General features: G+C 52.1%; 1 protein-coding gene, 1 non-coding gene and 1 pseudogene across 10 annotated transcripts in view; 1 reads left to right on the top strand and 2 right to left on the bottom strand.

The window, feature by feature from the left end:
• Positions 1–17210, bottom strand: part of LOC127031107 (zinc finger protein 707-like) — a 769794-nt gene that overhangs the window by 499560 nt on the left and 253024 nt on the right. For 6 of the 9 annotated variants that reach the window (XM_050917853.1, XM_050917859.1, XM_050917861.1 and 3 more), the window contains exon 1: positions 51–108. The exons of the other annotated variants lie outside the window; for them this stretch is intronic. The gene's annotated coding sequence lies outside the window, so the exon portion shown is untranslated. Of the gene's footprint in view, positions 1–50; positions 109–17210 lie in introns of those variants that run through there. 9 annotated transcript variants of the gene reach the window in all.
• The window catches only part of LOC127031106 (zinc finger protein 345-like), a 565317-nt pseudogene that overhangs the window by 467585 nt on the left and 80522 nt on the right, over positions 1–17210 (top strand).
• TRNAS-ACU (transfer RNA serine (anticodon ACU)) lies at positions 3264–3345 on the bottom strand. The gene has a single exon. It is a non-coding gene; the product is annotated as a tRNA-Ser (tRNA).

Genomic DNA, 17210 nt, shown 5'->3' with positions numbered 1-17210 from the left:
CCCGCCAGCCACACCAAGGGGAGCCCCGGGGCCCGAGTCTCTGTCCTCACCTGGATCCCAGCGGGGCCGGGGGCAGATCCTGGCTGCAGCTGAGAACAGCTGCTCCGCTCCAGCTGGGGCAGCTCCAGCGCTGCTGGCAGCACGTGGAGAACCAGGGAGCAGGTGCTCAGCCTGGGCTCCGCGTCACAATGTGCCAGAGCCCCGCCCCCAGGAGCTGCCCCACCCCTGAGCTGAGCCAGAGCCCCGCCCCCAGGAGCTGCCCCGCCCCCAGGCTGTGCTAGAGCCCCCAGGAGCTGCCCCACCCCTGAGCTGAACCAGAGCCCCGCCCCCAGGAGCTGCCCCGCCTCCGGGCTGTGCCAGAGCCCCGCCCCCAGGAGCTGCCCCGCCCCTGGCCTGTGCCAGAGCCCCGCCCCCAGGAGCTGCCCCGCCCCCGATCTGAGCCAGAGCCGCGCCCCCAGGAGTTGCTCCGCCCCTGCTCTATGCCTGAGCCCCGCCCCCAGGAGCTGCCCCGCCTCCAGGCTGGGCCAGAGCCCCTCTCCCGGGAGCAGCCCCACCCTGGGTTGTGCCAGAGCCCCGCCCCCAGGTGCTGCCCCGCCCCCGAGCTGAGCCAGAGCCCCGCCCCCAGGAGCGGCCCGCACCTGGGATGTGCCAGAGCCCCGCCCCCTGGAATTTCCCCATGTTGGGTCTCTGAGCTTTGTTCTCCTGCTGCCTTCTTCCCAGCACCCCCTGCTCCCAGCTGCTCCCTTCCTATGTCTGCAAACATCCCCCTCCCACTGGGGCTGGCTGCAGTGCTCGCTGGGGCTGACTCCAGTGGCTGAAGTTGCCTCTATCTCTGCTTCACCTGGAGGGGGAGAGACAAAGAGAGGAGATGGTCCCAGGGTGTGAAACCAGAATCAGGGGGCAAGGAAAGAAGGACTGTTTGGAAAGGTGGGTTTTTTGCAAGGGGAGTTGATCCAGATGGAGTCAGAAGAAGTTGGGCAGCAGAGGCTCAGGGAAATTGAGGGGAACCCCCTGGGTGTCTCAGTGTTGGCCAGGGTTTATACAGCACCTTGCGTAATATGGGGTCTGATCTCAGTCATGGTCTGTGCAGCACCTGGGAGCCCTGATGTCTGTTTCCTGATCACAGGCACTGGGAATGGAGAGAGGGAAACCTCAGCACCTGAAGGTTAATGCAGCCCTGTGTGCAACCCCTGCTAGGGTGATCCGACAGCAAATGTGAAAAATTGGGACGGGGGTGGAGGTAATAGGCACCTATATAAGAAAAAGACCCAAAAATCGGGACATCTAGTCATGCTAGTCCCTGCTGTTCTCATAAGGGGTCGGCTTAGAGAGGGTTTGGCTACACTTGCAGCTGTCCAGCGCTGGGAGTTAAAGCTGTCTTCCTACAGCTGTGTAGGGAAAGCGCTGCAGTGTGGACACACTGACAGCTACCAGCACACTGTCATGGCCACATTTGTAGCGCTTTTGGGAGTGGTGCATTATGGGCAGCTATCCCAGCGTTCAAGTGGCTGCAATGTGCTTTTCAAAAGAGGAGGGTGGGGTGGAGTGTGACACGGAGCATGGGGGAGACAGAGCGAGTGGATTTTTGGAGCTGACACTGTGTCAGCTCCCTGCCTGGCAAGTTCAAGCCTCCTCCCCCACCCCTCTCTCATTCACTAAATGCAAATAGCCGCCTTTGTTTTTTTCCTCACAGACCAGATAAGCCGCTGATCCAAAACAGACAACCCCGTGCCCACCGGGCTGCTTCTCTCCTCAAGCAAACACCAGCTGTGGGTGTTCCAAAGGGATCCCCCTGCCTCTGCTCATTCACTGCAAACAGTAACTGTGTTTGGTTTTTAGATAAGCAGCTCCGGGAGCCTTGAGCTCACAACAAAACAAACAGAGGCATCACACCAAAACAAAGAGCGTTATCTCTACTTAAAAGCATTATGGGAAGGTTCCGGAGGTCAGTGACAGCGTAGTAAGATTAATCACTGTTTACACTGGCACCCCAGCGCTGCAGCACCAGCTCTGTTCTCTTTATTCCTCTCGTCGAGGTGGAGCACATGCAGCACTGTAGCCAGGGAGATACAGCGCTGTATGTGCCTTGCCAGTGTGGACGGGGAGTAAGTTACAGCGCTGTAAAGCCACCACCTGCACTGTAACTCTCCAGTGTAGCCAAGGCCTGAGTTGTAGTAATAATAGCAGCCAAGAATCCGGTGGCACCTTATAGACTAGAAGACGTATTGGAGCATGAGCTGTCGTGGGTGAATACCCACTTCGTCAGATGCAACAACAGTCCCATATGGGCTAGTGGTCAGGATTCCTGGTTTTCATCCAGGTGGCCTGGGTTCAACTTCTGGTGTGGGAAGAGTGCAGAGCTTTTGCCCAGAGTGGAGGCAGGAAATGAAAGGAACAGGAAGGGATCCTGCCAGCAGGGGAGTTAGACAGTGTGGGGAGGGGACCCCAGAAGTGGGGGTGGGGCAGTGGTTTGGGGGGATATGAGGGAAGGATCCCAGCAGTGTGGGAAGTTGACAACCTGGAGAGCACAGGCCTGGCATGGGGACCTGGAAGAGTGAATGTGTCCCTCTAAACCCATCAACTGCAGACTAGGCAGGCTTGGAAGAATTGCGTGTTTGTTGGTAAATGTCAATTTCTGTGTAAACACACAACCCAATGGCAAAATATTTCCATCAATAATCATCAAAATTGACAGATGGGCAAAGTAAGAAACATGCTGCTTGAGAACTTATCATGTTGTAGGAGCAGCAGTGATCTGTATGCTCTGTATAACCTGTATGCTCAAAAGGTCTGTTAAACTCCCCCCCTCCCCAGCTTGTGTCCTTTCCCTCTTTGAATGCCTGTGAAGTGGCTTTCCCACTCTCCTTTGTACCTCCAGTGAATGCCCTTCACCCGACCCATCTGGCCAGTGGTTCGCTGTGTTACATTCTATTGTACCTCAGGGAGACTGATCTTCATCGCACCGTCCATTGCTGCGCTGTGGGACACTTACCTTAAAAGATCCTGACATCTCCACTGCCAGGCCTGTCCTGGGAGCGTGAGTATGAGTGTGACACCCTCCCCCATCCCTTCTTTTGAGCTTAGCTATCAAGCTAATAAATGTGCTGCTTTCTGCCAAACTCTGGGGGGGAGGGGCATTATTAGTCCTCTCTAAGCTTACTAACTGACCCAATTTTGGGTAACACAAGCAACATTGTTTGATCTGTTATTGTACCAAAGGGAGAAATAGTTGTCTATAAAGGAGGGTGAAGACTAAATGCCTCTGATGAGAATGGGATTTGAACCCATGCAGGCAGAGCATAATGGGGTAGTAGTCCATCACCTTAACCACTCGGTCACCTCATCTGAGCTGTTAAAAAATTGACAGGAGGAGAAATCTAAGGCCGGCAGAGATAGGGACACTAAGGAGTTTTTAAATACTAAGCGTAAGCAGGGTCTGAATGAGCTCCCCTCTCTCACCTAGTGAGGAGCTGGGGAAAGACTTCAGGAACAGACCGTGTTTGCATAGACACACCTACTCTGCCTAGCTATGCAGCATGATGGGGCCGCTTCCCCAAAATGACCAGTTTGGGATGGTCTTGGGTTACAAATCACTTTAGGATTGAGTGGAATGAAATGTTATTCTCCTTCCTGTATGAGTGAAGGGCAGCAGAACATACCTAGTCCGTCATGATGGAGGGGTAGGTGAGTGAGGAATAGCTTTTATTGGACTGCAGAGAAGTGATTGAGGACGTCACCCTAAACCAGTGGTCCCCAAACATTTCACATTGTGCCCTCTTAGCCATGGCTGTGGCCCCTCGGAAGCCACGGTCAAGAACCGGGGCTGGGAGGAGTGGGGCTGTTGCTTGCTGGGGAGAGGGGTGCGGACAGGGGTACAGGGGTCGACGCCGGGCTGGGAGCCAGAGTCTCAGGCTGAGGGTGGGGTTGGGGAAGAGCTGTGGCAGAGCGGTGCTGAGTGGTGCTCCCTCCCTGCCCTCCATGTGGGCTGGCTCAGGTCCTGAGGTGCCCCCATGAATGTTCCTCTGTGTCCCCCTAGGAGTCGCACCCCACATTATGGGGACCACTGAACCCTACTTGCTAAGCCGGGGCTAGTGATGCCAAACCCCCGGGAAAGGGAGAACAAGTGTGGGGGCCCCAGCACCAGAACCATGTCCCTACCTTCTGTCTGTGGCTCTACCCCCTTCCACCTCTTCCACCCATGGCCCCATCCACTGTCACCTCTGTTCCACCCCTTCCCCTACCAGCCCCACCCTATCACTCTTTTACCCCTGCCCCGCTGTGGCCCTGAGACCAGAGAAGTTCTGTGCCCCTGCTGCAGCCCCCGGGCTGTAGCAGGGAGTGGGAGCTCCTCCAGCCCTGGGGCTGACATAGGGGAGACTTTTCCAGGGGGACCTAACTTGGCCAGGGCCCCTGGTCATGGGCCCCACTGTCCCCTTGGCAATGCAAGGTTTGGGGAGGCTGAGCCCCCTTGTCATAAACAGATAGCTAAGGTTTAATGTTCTTTTACCTATAAAGGGGTAACACCAGTAACCTAAAACACCTGACCAGAGGACCAATCAGGAAACAAGACTTTTTCAAATCTGGGTGGAGGGAAGTTTGTGTGTGAGTTCTTTGTTCTTTGTCTTGTGTCTGTGGCCTCTCGGCTATGAGAGTGATTTTTCTATCTCCTGCCTTTTTAATCTTCTGTTTCCAAGTTGTAAGTACAAAGATAATAAGACAATAAGTTTATATTGTATTTTTTGTATTTACATGTGTGTAGTTGCTGGAATGTTTAAATTGTATTCTTTTTGGATAAGGCTGTTTATTCATTTTTTTCTTTTAAGCAAATAACCCTGTATTTATCACCTTAATACAGAGAGACCATTTTTATGTCCTTTTCTTTCTTTTTATATAAAGCTTTCTTTTTAAGACCTGTTGGATTTTTTCTTTAGTGGGGACTCCAGGGAATTGAGTCTGCAGCTCACCAGGGAATTGGTGGGAGGAAGAAGTCAGGGGGAAAATCTCTTTGTGTTAGATTTACTAAGCCTGACTTTGCATACCCTCTGGGTAAGGGGGAAGAGAGATTAGCTATCTCGGTACTTCTATTTCCAGGACTGGAAACAGGGAGGGGGGAGTCCCTCTGTTTAGACTCACGGAGCTTGCTTCTGTATATCTCTCCAGGAACCCAGGGAGGGAAAACCTGGAGGGGAGGAGGGGAAAGGGAAATGGTTTATTCCCCTTTGTTGTGAGACTCAAGGCATCTGAGTCTGGGGGTCCCCCGGGGAAGGTTTTGGGAAGACCACAGTGAGCCAGACACTGTATAAATCCCTGGCTGGTGACAGCTTTACCAGGTCCAAGCTGGTAACTAAGCTTGGAGGTTTTCATGCTAACACCCATATTTTGGACGCTAAGGTCCAAATCTGGGAAAAAATGTTATGACACCCCTCCCCCCTGAGCCTCCATTACGAGCCGCCCAGGCTACCACTGCTCAGTGTGTGGCCAGTCTCTGTGTTTTCTGCTGCTCGTTCTGGGGAGCCTGGCCGGCCTTAGGGGTGGTGCCCCCCGATAGCCGCCCAGGGCTCCAGGGGTCAAAGGGCACCATGTGGCAGTGCAAAGGTGCTCACTGCTCTCCCCTGCCCCAATGCTCCTCCATGGGTCCATAGAGGTTTGAGGGGAGTAAGGAGCAACCCTATGTGCTCCATGCGTCCTGGTCACTTTTCCCATTTGGGCTGTGCTGTGAGGGGAGCATCAGAAGCTGCTGCTTTCTGCCCTCCCGCTATGCAGCCCAGCTGAGGAAAGTGACCTGGATGCAGGGAGCTCGGATGATCTCACTTCTTGCCCCCACATCCCACAGCCCCTAGGGGTGCCCAGATGAGCAGCGTTCCAGGGAGGAGTGGGGGGCAGCAATGCCAGCTGCTCCATGCACACAGGTCAGTCTCCCCATGTGGGTACAGGAGGGGGTGCAGGGGTTTCTGTGATGCCTATTCTATCAATATCGTCACTCAATACCAGGCACTCAAATTCACCAGTCTTAGTACTTAGACATTTAGCGTTTGTATTTAAGCACTTCTAAAATGTGTCCCATTTTAGCTGTCTGCTATTACATGATGTAATTGAGGGAGACTCTTTCATTTCACTGTTTCTCATCAGAACCTACCTGTACATTATCATCTTCCATCCTCTCCACCTTACTAGGCCATAGAGAATCCCTGTGAATAGTTCCTCTCCTACCGGATGTCTCTGTCTGAACCCTGTGCTCCTCAGCGCCTGTCGGCTTTCCCCAGCTCTGAGGCTGTGTCTACACCGCGCACCTTACCACGGTGCAGCTGTACCACTCTAACCATGCCATTGTAAGGTGCGCTGTGTGGCCGTCCTTATCGCTGGGAGAGAGCTTCCCCGGCAACAAAGCCAAACTACATCCAATGAGGGGCAGGAGCTTCGTCACCGGGAGCACAGCTCCACCTATGAAGTGCTGTTCACACTGCCGCTTTTCATGGCTCAAATTTTGGCATTCGGGGAGTGTTTTTTTCTCACCGCAGAGAGACAAAATTTTTAGCAACAAAACCCGAAATTAAAAAAAACTCCTCTGCAACCTATTTAATTTTACCTTTTATACAACTTTTATACTGCCTCCAGTTTTGGTGTCCTCATTTTAAAAAGATGTTGTGAAATTGGAGCTAGGGCAGCAAAGAGCCACCAAATGTTCTGAGGGCTGGAGAAAAATGCCTTCCAGTGAGCTATTGAAAGAGCTCAACCTGTTTAGCTTATCAAAAGAAGATTGAAAGGTGATTTCATTGAAGTGTTGAAGTGCCTTAATGGAGAGAAAAGATTGGGTATTTACAGGCTCTTGAATGGAGCAGAGAAAGGCATAACAAGACCCAATGGCTGGAAAGTGAAAAGAGACAAATTCATATTACAACTAAGGCACAATAGTCAACAGCGAGGATGATTCACCACAGGAACAAGCTACCAAGGAAAGTGGTGGATTCGCCATCTCCTGATGTCATTTAATGAAGACTAGATGCCTGTCTGGAATGTGTTTGCCCCCAAAAGTAGCTGTTGTGTCATACAGGAGGCCTGTGATATGCAGGTTAGACGCTCTAATGGTTTCTTCTGACCATGAAGTCGACTAATTTCTGAAAAACTGAGTGTAGCATTGGGAGCAGCGTCTGATGTTTTCCTGTCTAGCCGGCTTGCTGCCTAGAACGAATGCTCCTTGAGTGGGGTGATCCACAGGGAGTAGCTCAAACCTCCAAAGTGCCTGGCCAGGGGCAGGACATTAGCCCAGCAAGGGAGGGGTGTGGCAGTGACATCACAAAGGCCTTTTGCAGGACCTCAGACTATTGGTCAAAGGTGGTGGGGAGGTGGTGACCTCACAGAGAGATGCTGACATCAGCCAGGCAGGACAGGGGCGAGGGGCCAGGGAAACCTCAGAGACCTCTGTGGCTTTGCTTCAGCACGTTTCCTTCTCCAGGTCTCTCTTTGAGGACTGAGAGATTATTTGGGGTCATGGACGTGAGCGCCAGGAGGAACCTCTTTCGAGTTTCCTCCTTCCCTTTTAGTGATTTTACTAGAAAACAGCCGTCCCTGTTTAGAAGGTAAGAGCCTCCTGGAGGTTTGAAACCTGTTCAGTCTGATCTATCTGGTGACAAGTGAATTCTAGGCATGGAAAACACGAGCTTAAGGAGGCAGAATTTTATTGCGCACCTGGGATTTTGTCCCTTAGAATCACTGGGGACATTAGGGTCTGTCCTTTTTGTTTCACCTCTTCCTCCATCCCTCCCTCCTCTTCTTCTCTTGCTTCTTTTGTCCTTTCTCCTGTTCCCTTCCCAACAACAGGACGGAGGGGTGTGTGTGTGTGTTGCAGGGAAGTCCTCTGCAGCTCCCACTATGGAAGGTCCACCCAAAAATGTGGGACTGAAATAGTGCTCGGGCAGTGATCCCCACCGGTGACCTGGGCCATCCTTTGGGCTCTCTGGTGAGAACCCTCAGCCTCCCGTCCTCAGTCTCTACCCTGATTGGCTGAGCAGCGGTTATTGATAGGGAGGAGACTCAGGTCCTTGTTGTTCTCTTTTAAGATCAAGTAAATAAGTCAGAACCAGTTCTATCTTTGATTAATTTTGCTGCTTCTCTGCATTAATTGTCTCTGAGCAGTTGATGATTCCCTCTAACATTGCAGTTCTCTTCAAATACTTGCAGAATAATTACTGTCACTGTTGTTGGTCTGGAGCTCATCTGAGAGCACAGTATTCAGGTCATTCAATGTCTGAAATTCAAGATCCGATGGTTTGTTTGAAAATCAGGGCTCTTCGGTCCTATTCCCAACACTGCCTCTGACGGGCTGTGTGACCTAAGACAAGTCAATTCTCCTTTCTCAGCCTTAGCTTCTCCCTCTTTCAAGTAGGGATAATAATGATCCGCTCTTACCTACCTCATGGTGGGTGAAGGATGCGGATCCATTTGGGAGTGTCACTAGACGTAGTGCATAATATGAAGTTTCCCATCATGTTTACTCAGAGCAGATTATGACATAATAGATTAGCTGAAATAGTCTATTTTATTTGTATTTTTTTATTTGGAAATTGTTAATAGTAGGAACGACTTAGCTCAGATTGAAGCATCTTACCTAACGGTTGAGATGTAAGTGTCTCCTCTTTGTGTGCGAGGAGACAATTTAACACACTCTGACAAAGAGGAGATGCTTTTGTTTTGCAACAAAATATTTTTGCAAAGAACTTTCATCTCACTTGTTATGATTTGGAGAAACAAACTGGTTTAGTCTGAATGGGATTTTCGGACAGAAACGGTTTGAATGAAATTTTCCCACCATCTAGATTCCTGGGCTCTATCCCTGCCTCTGGGGTGTTTTCGTCTGTTAGAACAGGAGTCAGAACTGGTGGCTTCTCTTTCTGGCTCTGCCACCGCCTTGCTGTGTAGGCCTTGGGTAGGTCACTTCCCTTCTGCCATCTGTCCAATGGGAACAGGAACAGTCCTCGAACTCTGGGCAGTTTAGAGCCCAAGTGAGATAAGGGGCGTTAAAGCCCTCTGTGAAGGAGAAAGGGGAGTTTCACAGTGTTCAGCACCAAGGAATTCTAAAGTTTGCTAAAATGTCTAGTATGTGGAAACAAGAAATGGTCAGGGCCAAACTTATTAACCACTGCCTTTTTAAAGCCCATTCAAAGATGTGAGTCCCTATCTTTTAGGTACCTGTGGTTCTTTGCCAGCAGCAGAGAAGAGGTTCCTGCCTCCGTTTTTGTGGCCTTAACAAACCAGGTGTTGTGCCCCAGTTCTTGTCTGAGATCCCTGAAAAAGAACATCTTCCCATCCATGAACAAGACAGGACCTATCTTTCAAAGGGGAACAAAAAGACCTCTGGGACTTACAGACTAGCTAGCCTGACTGCCATAGCTGGAGAGATCCTGCAATACATTCTTAAACACTCAGTTTGTCAGCAGCACCTACAGGATAATTTGGTTCTTATGACTAGTGAGCGTGGATTTGTCAAGAACAAATCATTCCAAACCAATCCTCTTTCCTTCTTTGGCAGGGTTCTGGGCCTGGTGGAGGTGGGTAAACAATAGATGGGATCTAGCTTGGTGTTACTAAGGCTTTTGACACAGTCCCGTAGGACATTCTCAGAAGCAAACGAGGGAAATGTAGTCCAGCTGCAATCAGTGTAATGTGGGTGCAGAGCCGGTTGAAAGCCCAGACTCCAGGAGCCCTTCTCCATGTTTGGCTGCCCAATGGAGAGGGTGTACCTAGTGGGTCTGGCAGGGATCAGTCCGGTGTCAGGTACTATTCTATATTTTCATGAATGATTTGGAAAATGCAATGGAGACCATGCTTCTAAAATTTACAACTGACACCAAGCACTTTGGAGCACAGGATTGAAATTCAAAACACCCTTAACAAATTGGAGACTTGGTCTTCTTGAGCCAAACTCCATGGTTAGGGCTCTCTCTCTACACTGGGCTGAAGTGAAACCCCAGAGCCAAGCACTCCTCCTGGGCAGTGAGCTCCGACCTTGATTGGTCAGATGCTGCTTAGCACTGTCAGAGCAGCTTTTGCTGGGGGATTCTCCCAGCACTTTCCAATAGCGGGAAAGTATGAAATCCCCATTTGACTGTTGAGGAAAGAGCCCGAGAGTGGGGAGCAACTTGCCCAAAGTCCCCAGGAAAAGGAAAACAACCAGCAGTGGAACCAATAAGAAACCCAGCAATGGAACTCAGGAGTCCTGGGGGTGTGCTATGGTGACCAGATGTCAAAATTTTATAGGGACAGTCCGAATTTTGGGGTCTTTTTCTTATCTAGAATCCTATTACCCTCCACCCCGTCCCGATTTTTCACACTTGCTGTCTGGTCACCCTAGGGTGTGCACATGTGTGGGTCCCAGCTGCTCCCTGCCCCCCTCATTGAAGCAGATGTGCAGGGTTACTGCCGTGGAAAGTCCAGGGCACCAGTGGATGTGGGGTTGGCTGGAGGTAGGGTCTGGCTTCAGGCAGGGCAAGGGCTGCGGGGCTGGCTGGCTTCAGGCAGGGGGGTGCATCAGGGGTTGGCCTGAGACAGGGCAGGGAGGATGCGGCTGGTGCAGGCAAAGCAGAAGGTGCAGGGCTGACTGGAGACAGAGGCTGACTGCGGGCAGGGCAGGGCAGGGGGTGCAGGGCTGGCTGCAGGCAGGGCGTGGGGCAAGGCCGGTGCAAGGATGTTTCATGCCCTAGGAGAAACTTCCACCTTGCACCCTCCCCCCCCCGCACTCCTGCCCTGAGGCGCCCCACCCGTGGCAGCTCCCCCCTCCCCCCTGAGGCTCCCCTCTTGTGGCAACTCTCCTGCTCTGCCCTGCAGCACCCCCCTCGCCCCAGCTCACCCCTGCTCCGAGCACGAGCACCCCGAGCATACCGTGGCCGCTTCACTTCTCCCACCTCCAAGGCTTGCGGCGCCTAAGCCTGCCAGGCAGTCAAGCACCCTCCTCTGAGCCACAGCAGCCCTGACAGTTGACAATAGAGGCACCTTAACCCCTGAGTTCCTTCAATGTGTCCCCCTCCGGGGTCCAGCTCTGATTACCAGATACTCGGGGTATGTCTATACCACCTGCCAAATCGGTGGGCAGCGATCGATCCAGCGGGGGTCGATATATCGCGTCTAGTGTAGATGCAATACATTGAATGCTTTCCCCTCACCTGCTGTACTGCAGCTCGGTGAGAGGCGCAGGCAGAGTCTACGGGGAGCTGCAGCAGTCAACTCACGGCGACTGTGACATTATAAGTATAATCTAATATCTCATTGAAAGGTGACAGGGCCAGAAAGAGTTAATTAACTCACCTCACCGACTGACCTGACCCGTGGGTGAACCTTAAAAACTGGTTAACAAGATATGTAAATGAACAGAGCTTTGAAATGCAAGTCTGCAGTGTTAGAGGTAGAAGGGGAAGTGTTTGCTCATGTCTTGTGATGTCAGCAAACAAGTCTTGTCTATTGCTATAGTTTTAATTCAAAGAGCAAAAAAATAATATTAACATTTATGATAATACTTGAGTGAAATAGTATTATTGTCTGTGTCTCTTTGAAGGTTGTGGTAATCTGTATCTGAACTGTTTGATGGATGTACTAATTGCCAGGATGTTTGGAAAAAGAGTTAAGCCTATTGTTTTCTCAGGTTGAAAGGCTGCTGGAAATGTATAAGAACCTGGGACACGATCCTTCTTCATCTCAGATCTGCTTTGGGTTTCAAGAGGGGGAAACCTTAAGCCACAAGGATTGAGATCCCCAGTCATTGACTGGAGCCACACTGAATATGGACATTGGATTATAACCTATGGACTATTTCTAAAAGGACTTTTGGCAACTACAAGCTCATCTCTACTGTGTATCTGAACCTCAAAAATTGAATTCAAGTCTATATGTCTATTAATCTTTTAACCAACACTCTCTCTCTTTTCTTTTCTAATACATTTTAGCTTAGTTAATAAGAATTGGCTATAGCATGTATTTTAGGTAAGCTCTAAGTTATAATTGATCCTGGTTATGTGGCTGATCCTTTGGGATCGGAAGAATCTTTTCTTTTATATGATGAAGTAAGATTTTCAGGAATCATCATCATATCTGACAGGTGTGTCTGGACGGAGGCCTGAGGCTGGGTACTTTAAGGGAACTGCGTGGTTTAAACTTCTAAGTAACCAGTGAGGTACTACAGAAGCTGTTTTGTGCTGGCTTGGTAAATCTAAGTATTGAAATAATCACCAGCGTTTGGGATTTGTCTGCCCTGTTTTGTTTGCAATTCACTCTGATTGAGTGAGCTGAGCTGGCTCCCACGGGCAGCACCGTCACACCTACATCCAGGCTGCAGTGGTCTGGGGGATCTTAGGGGCCTTGGGGTGCACAAATACCTACGTCCAGGCCATAGGGGTCCCTGGGGGGCTTAGAGAGTTTGGGGGGGACACAGATACCAATCTCCATGCTCTAAGGGTCCCAGGGGGGCTGAGGGGGTTAGTGCGGGGCACATATTCCTACATCCAGGCTGGAGGCATCCTGGGAGTCTTAGGGGATTTGTGGGGGCCAAAGATACCTATGTCCACGCTGTAGGGGTACCAGTGGGTTTTAGGGGTTCGGGTGGGCACAGGTACGTATGTCCAGGCTGTATCGGTCCCAGGGGGGGTTAGAGGTTTCGTGAGGGGCACAGATATCTACGTCCAGATTGTAGATGTCCCGGGAGGGGGGGGAGTTAGGGGGGTTGTGGGAGTGCAAATACCTATGTCCAGGCTGTAGGGGTTCCTGGGGGCTTAGAGGGTTTCTGAGGGGCACATGTACCTACATGCACACTGGAGTGTCCCAGGGGGCTTATGGAGTCTATATGGGGTACAGATACCAATGTTCTGGCTGTATAGGTCCCTGGGGGCTTAGGTGTTTGTGGGGGGAACAGATACCTAAGTTCAGGCTGGAGGGGTCTCTGAGGGTCTTAGGTGTTTGGTGGGGGGCACAGATACCTACGTCCAGGCTGCAGGGGTCCCGGAGGGGCTTAGGGTCTGTCACGAAGTGTGGGGGAGTCCGGTCCTGCACCCCTCTTCCTGGGACTCACAGTGACTCTCAGCCAGCCAGTAAAACAGAAGGTTTATTGGACAACAGGAGCGAAGGATACAGCAGAGCTTGGAGGCACAAGCAGGACCCTGCAATCGAGTCCTTCTGGGGGTTCAGGAAACTTAGTTCCCAGTTTGGGAATTCCTGCATTCCAACCACCGAGACTAAAACTGAAACTGAACTAACCCAACTCCCTCCCGCCGGCCATTTCCTGTGTCCAGCTTCCCTGGCAAAGGTGCTGACTCCTCCCCCCGCCTAGCTCAGGTTACAGGCTGAGCACATGTCCAGTCCTAAAGTCACCCCCTGCTCTCCCATTCCCCACACAGACAGTCCCTACTCCATCACAGTAATGCACAGAGCATTTCCTGCATGGAGCAACAGTGACACCATGTGGCCATGCAAGGTAATGCGCAGAGCATTTCCCGCATGGAGCAACACTGACACCATGTGGCCATGCAGGGTAATGAACAGAGCATTTTCTGCATGGAGCTACAGTGATTCCATGTGGCCATGCAGGGGAATGCACAGAGCATTTCTCTCATAGAGGAACAGTGACACCATGTGGCCACGCAGGGTAATGCACAGAGCAGCATGCCTATGTAGAGGCTGTAGAGATCCCTGGGGGGCTTAGGGGTCGTGGGGGGCACAGATAGCTACGTCCAGGCTGGAGATGTTCTGGTGGGCATTAGGGGCTTCATGAGAGGCACAAATATCTACATCATGGCTGGAGAGGTCCCTGGATGGCTTAGGGGGTTGTGGTGAGCACAGATACATACGTCTAGGCTGTAGTGGTCCCTGGGGGTTTAGGGAGTTGGTAAGGGTCACAGAATCCTACGTATGGTCTGGAGGGGTCCCTGGGGGACTTAAGGGATTGTGGTTGCGCAGATACCTACGTACCAGTTGGAGGGGGCCCTGAGGAGCTTAGGGGTTTGTGTGGCGTAGACATAGCAACAACCAGGCTGGTGGGGGCCCTATGGGTCTTAGAAGGCTGGTGGGGGGCAGAGATACCTATGTAGAGACTGGAGAAGTCCTGGGGAGGGCTTTGGGGGTTCCTGGAGGTCACAAATATCTATGTCCAGGCTGGAGGAGTTCTGGGGGTATTAGGGAGTTGTGGGGGACACAGATACCTATATCGAGGCTGTAGGGGTCCTGGGGTTGCTTTGGGGCATTTTGGGGTACAGATACCTACTTCCATGCTGTAGGGGTCGCTGGGAGGATCAGTGGGTTCGTGAGGGTGCACAGATATCTACGTCCAGGCTATAGGGATCCTGGGGGGGCTTAGGGATTTGTAAGGGGCACAGATACATTCCTCCAGGCAAGAGGGGTCCTAGGGACCTCAGGGGGTTCATACTGGGCACAGATACCTGCGTCTAGGCTGGAGGGGTTTCGGGGGTCTTAGGAGGGTTGTGTGGGCACAGATACCTATGTCGATGCTGGAGGGGTCCTGTCATGTCTTAGCGGATTCGTGGGGTCAGAGATACCTACATCTAGGCTGGAGGGGTTCCGGGGGGATTAGGTGTGTTGGGGGGGGGAACAGATACCTACATCCTGATGGTAGGTGGCCCTGGGCAGCTTAGACATTTTTTCTCGGTCACAGATTTTTCTCGGTCACAGATACAAACAGATACAAACTGTGGATGATTATGGGGTTGCTGGAGTCTTGAAATATTTGAGGTATTGTACTTTGGAGTCTTGGGGTGATTTGGGGATTGCTAGACTCTAGAGCCCAGGGAAAAGGACACGGTCTAGTTGAGGTGTTTTCCCAATTTAATGCTATGTTGTTTATCTCACGTTATTAAACATTTTCTGCTACAGCCAGACTCTGTGCTTGTGAGAGGGGAAGTATTGCCTCTTTGAGGCACCTAGGGGTGCGTATGTAAAATTTTCCCATGTCACTGGGTGAGGGCTCGAGCTGGTTTGCATTACCTAATAGGGAAGGGACCCCTATGTATTGAACCCAGTCCTTGCTGCTATCAATTCAGCCTGGCAGATGGGTTCCACCTATGTCCAGGCTGAAGGGGTCCCTGGGGGGCTTAGGGCGTTCGTGGGGGGCACAGAGATCTAGGTCCAGGCTGTAGGGGTCCCTGGGGAGCTCAGGGGTTTGGTGGGGGCACAGACAACTACGTCCCAGCTGCAGGGGTCCCAGAGGGGCTTAGGGTCTGTCACAGAGTGTGGTGGAATCTGGTCCTGCACCCCTCTTCCAGGGACTCATAGTGACTCAGCCAGCCAGTAAAACAGAAGGTTGTTTTGGCCAACAGGAACGAAGGATACAGCAGGGCTTTTGGGCACAACCAGGACCCGTCAGTCCAGTTCTTCTGGGGGTTCAGGAAGCTTACTTCCCACTTTGGGATTGGCTGAATTCCAACTACCCAGCTCCAAACCAAAACTGAACTAACTCCCTCCAGCCGGCTCCTTCCTGTATCTAGCTTCCAGGGGAAAGGTGCTGACCTCCTCCCCCGTGCCTAGCTCGAGTTACAGGCTTAGGTCCTGTCCCACACCTAAAGTCACCCCCTGCTCTCCCATCCCCCACACAGACAGTCCCCACTCCATCACAGTAATGCCCAGAGCATTTCCCGCATGGAGCAACAGTGACACCGTGTGGCCATGCAGGGTAATGCCCAGAGATTTCCCGCATGGAGCAACAGTGACAGCATGTGGCCACGCAGGGTAATGCACAGAGCATTTCCTGCATGGAGCAACAGTGACACCATATGGTCACGCAGGGTAATGCACAGAGCATTTCCTGCATTGAGCAACAGTGACACCATGTGGCCACACAGGGTAATGCACAGAGCATCACACCTACGTAGAAGCTGTAGAGATCTCTGGGGGGCTTAGGGGTCATGGGAGGTACAGATATGTACATCCAGGCTGGAGGCATTCCGGGGGGCTTAAGGGGGTTCGTAGAATCACAGATACCTACGTCCAGGATGGTCGGGATCCTGGGGGAGTTAGGGGGGTTGTGGGGGGCATAGGTACTTGCGTCCAGGCTGTAGAGGTCCTGGTGGGGATTAAGGGCTACCTGGAGGACACCAATATCTACGTCCGGGCTGAAGGGGTCCCTGTACGGCTTAGGGGGTTGTGGTGAGCACAGTGATCCCTGGGGGTATAGGGACTTGGTGAGGGGCACAGATACCTATGTATGTCCTGGAGGGGTCCCTGGGGGGGCTTAGTGGTATTGTAGGAGACACAGATACCTACGTCCAGGCTATAGGGATTCTGGGGGGGCTTAGGGCTTTGGGGGGGCACAGATACCTACATCCAGGATGGAGAGGTTCTGGAGAGGATTAGGGATTTTTGCGGGTGGCAGAGATACCTATCTCCATACTCTAGGGGTTCCTTGGGGGGCTTAGGGTTTTTTTGGGAGGCACAGATATCTATGTCCAGGTTGGAGTGGTTCCTGGGGGGTTTAGGGAGTTCCTGGAGACACAGATACCTAGGTCCATGGTGTAGGGGTCCCTGGGTGAATTAGGGGTTTTCTGGGTGACAGAGATACCTACGTCTAGGCTGTAGGGGTCCCTGGGAGGCTTAGGGGGTTTTGGGGGGGGCAGAGATACCTACTTCCAGGCAATAGGGCTTCCAGGGGGAATTAGTGTGTTGAGGGAGCACAGATACTTAGGTCCAGGCCGGAGGGTTCTCGGGGGGGGGGTGCTAGGCAGTTTGTGTTGGGCACAGATATCTGCATCCAGGCTGGAGGGGTCCCTGGGGGGGCTAAAGGGGTTTCTGGTGGGCACAGATAACTACCTCCAGGCTGGAGGGGTTTCTCAGCACTTAGGGGTTATGGGGGGCACAGATACTTCCATCCAGGCTGGAGGGTCCCTGGAGGGCTTAACGGGTTCATGTGGAGGCACAGATACCTAAATCCAGGCTGGATGGGTCCAGGGGGGGCTTATGGGGTTCAGGGAGCACAGATACTTATCTCTAGGCTGTAGGGGTCCCTGGTGGGCTTAGGGGGTTTTGGAGGGCCCCAGATACCTAAGTCCATGCTAAAGGCGTCCCTACAGGTGCTTATGGGTTCATGGGGTGCACAGATACTTATGTCCAGTCTGGAGGGGTCCCGGGGGGGTTGAGGTTTCGTGGGAGGCACAGATACGAACCTCCAGGCTGTAGGAGTCCCAGGGGGGCTGTGGGGGTACAGATATCTACATCTAGGCTGGGGG

This window comes from Gopherus flavomarginatus, chromosome 11, assembly GCF_025201925.1.
Source record: "Gopherus flavomarginatus isolate rGopFla2 chromosome 11, rGopFla2.mat.asm, whole genome shotgun sequence".
Taxonomy (NCBI): Eukaryota; Metazoa; Chordata; order Testudines; family Testudinidae; genus Gopherus; species Gopherus flavomarginatus.
Note: the sequence above shows the minus strand (reverse complement) of the source record. Positions and strands in the feature narration are given on the sequence as shown.